The sequence below is a fragment of the Triticum dicoccoides genome, chromosome 3B (assembly GCF_002162155.2).
Source record: "Triticum dicoccoides isolate Atlit2015 ecotype Zavitan chromosome 3B, WEW_v2.0, whole genome shotgun sequence".
NCBI classification, from domain to species: Eukaryota; Viridiplantae; Streptophyta; class Magnoliopsida; order Poales; family Poaceae; genus Triticum; species Triticum dicoccoides.
In genome coordinates, this window is record NC_041385.1 from 55,833,322 (window position 1) to 55,836,962 (window position 3,641).

A 3,641-nucleotide genomic window follows, 5' to 3' on the forward strand; every position below is an offset into this window, starting at 1 on the left:
TCCGCTGAGCAAAACAAGAGATTTTGGTCCGGAGCAGTACTACCGCTTAGGAACCGCGGTAGTACTGCTCTGGAGCGGTACTACCGCTCAGGAGCCGCGGTAGTACTGCTCTGGAGCGGTAGTAAAAAATTACATCCACTCTAGTCGCGGTAGTACCGCTGCAGCCTTTACCAAAACAGCCACAACTTTTGCATACGGACTCCGAATTCAACGAAACCAAGTTTGTTGGAAAGCTAACGACATGGGCTAACACAATCTTGATAGAAATATCAAGAATAAGCAAATGAGAAAAGTCCCATAAGAAAATGGTGAGAACCCTTCGTCGGATAAGACCGGTAAAACCTCCAACACCGAAAACATCATAGAAGACGCATGCAAACTCCGTTTTCGATGAACTCAAGCTTGTCATCAAGATGACCATAAGCTCTAAAACTCACAAAGATAATCAAACAAGAACCAAGAAACATGATGCAAGGATTCAATGGTTTGAGCTCTCTACTAACGATACGATCAAGCTACCAACTTGAGAGCCCCCCTTGGTAGTACGGCAAACGATCCTATAACTCGGTCTCCCAACTACCACCACGAGACCGGTAAAATAGAAAACCTATCAAGGGCAAACCTTTGCCTTGCACATGGTCCACTTGAGCTAGATGAAGACGATCTTGACTCCCTCAAGTTGGACCACCTTTCTTGATTGCGTTGGCTTGATGAAGACTAGATGATTGCTCCCCCATAGTCCACTATGGGTGAGCCACTCTTAGGCACATCTTCACAAGTCCATTGACACCACAATGGATGGCAAGATTCAAGCACTTGATCTCTTCGTGATGCTCCACTTGAACTTGCACATGGCAATCTTGATGACGATCACCACTTGATGTCATCCTTTCCATGGTTGTATGATATCTGCCTCTTGACGCAAGCGCATGGACACGTACCTAACCCCACATAGAACTCTCACATAGACCATGGGTTAGTACACAGAGTGCAATGGACAATGCTTACCATACCATGGGATCACTTGATCCCTCTCGGTACATCTTCTACGCTTTGTGAGTTGATCAACTTGATTCACTCTTGACTTAGTCTTGATCAACCTTGAATCTTTCCAACTCTCTTCATTTGGATGATGTCTTGAAGGTAGACATGAATGATCACACAATCTTCTTCTTCAAGACATGCTTGCAATAAGCTCAACACTCACATGACCGATCTTTGGATAATTCCTTAATAGCACTGTGGTCATCACAAACTCTCTTTGAGACCAACAAATGGACTCCAAGAAAAGCCTATGGACAAACCCTTCAAATATAACTCAAGGCAACCATTAGTCCATAGAGATTGTCATCAATTGCCAAAACCAAACATGGGGGCACTGCATGTTCTTTCAATCTCCCCCATTTTGGTAATTGATGACAATCACTTTCAAGAGAGTTTATACAAGGAATTATGCATCACCATGCAATGCAACAACCAATGATGCATGAGAATGAGATGCAAATGCTTAGGAACCAAAACCAAAGCAAGGAGAAAACTCAGAAGACTTCTCCACAAAACTCTCTGAAACTCCTCCCCCATTGGCATCGATTGCCAAAATGGGTGAAAAGCTGAGAAGGCCAAAATAAAAGGTGTTCCTCCATAAATTGTGTATTTCTTAACAAGAGAGTGGAATGCAATACACATATCCAACTGCCAATACTTGGAGGAAGACAAACTATATTGAGGCCCAAAGATTGCAACAAAAAGATATGACACAAAGACATAACAAAGAGAGACACAAGCAATCAGAAGATACCAATTGAAGCAAGCAATCAACGGATATCAATTGAACCAACTAGACCAATGATCCTACATGCCACAAGAATAAAGATATTATGATAAGCGCAAAGGAGTGTTCTAAAGAAACTAGAGAAGCTCCCCATGATTTGTGCACACATAAGAATTTTTGTATTTGAATACAAAGTGCACAAAATAGGATCATAGCTCCCCCAAAATCAATAGAAACTCACATCCAGTGCAAGTGAGCATATAGGAAACAAAGCCTAGCGCTTGCAACAAGCACATGGTTGAGCAACATGTAAAAGAGGCAACTGAAGAATAGACTCAACCAAAATGATGTGTGTGAGTCATGGCGAAGCACTTGAGAAGACTAAAATTACGATGAGCATTAAGCATCAACATAGTCTTGAAAGAATGAGGCACACGGTGCAAGGCCTATCATTCCCACACACAACTAGCAAATGGGTTCACAAGCTTACTAATAAGCATATAAAGAACTTATGCTTGTGACAACCCGTGGTGAAGATAGAAGATGAAAGCCTCATCAAGACGAGGGATGCCAATTAAGATGGCAAAAGCCTCGTAAAGATAAGCATGAGGAAAATAATCTTCACCACACAAGAGTGCATCAAGATGCAACGATAGAGGACACGCACTCAAGGCAAAAGCTTTCACGAAGCCACCAAAGAAATAACATAAGAAAGACAAGGTGGACGTGAAAGAAAGGATATCAACTAGAGATGTAATTTCTCTCAAGTGTATAAGGTTCTATGTAGACGAAATCATGATGATATATATATCTACAACAAAGGATGTACACCCGAAATAGTTACAACACGAAGGAACAAGATATCCACAAGGAAGTCATAAATATACCAATAAGATATTTGCTTGAAAGCATAGCACTTGGCTAGATATGGTCTTATTGTATATAAATGAAGTCCAAACACACATCCATCAAGGGCATCACAACTAGCAACAGAGATCATCGTTGGGATGCTTTGAGAAAGGAAACAAGTATCACAAGATATGAAATGAATATCATGCCAAGATACAACCTACACAAGGTTGAATGCAAGAGGGGAAAGCATGAATAGATACTTGTTACCAAGATATCATTGGAAGGATGTAGTAGATACCAATTGAAGGTAGATAGTAGTTCATTGATCATCCTACACTACGGGAAACTGCTAATTTGCCGTCAGGGGACTTCTTTGCCGTCAGCTTTTCGTCGAGAAGACGGCAAAGAAAAGGTTTGCTGTCATCAATAGACGGCAAAGAAAAACTGACGGCAAAATATACTTTGCCGTCTGTGAATAAAAACACATACGGCAAAGAGCTCACTTTGCCGTCTACCTAAGAAAACACAGACGACAAAAATTCTTTGCCGTCTGTGTTTGTTTTGGCAGACGGCAAAGAATCTTTGCCGTCTGTGTTTTTGTTCGCAGATGGCAGAGTGAGCTCTTTGCCGTCTGTATTTTGTTTCGCAGACGGCAAACTGAGAAAGCACAGCACACGGATCCACCTCGCGGATCGATGACATGGCAGCCATCCACCACCGCGTGCTGCTCGATCCTGCCCTCCCCATCTCTCTTTTCACCCCACCCACGTGACCCACTACACCACTAAGTAAAAAAATAACCCCCGGCCCACCTCCACCTGCCCACGACGCGCACACACACCCCACCACTGCCCGCGACGGGGATAGCGAGTCGGGAGGCAGCCGCAGGCAGGGCGGCCAGGGCGCGCGATGGCACGGATGGCGAGCAGGGAGGCAGCCACGGGCGGCCGGCGCGTGCGAGGGGTGGCGGCTGGCGCGGGCGGCGGCCGTTGTGTGCGTGGGCGGGCGGCATGGCGGG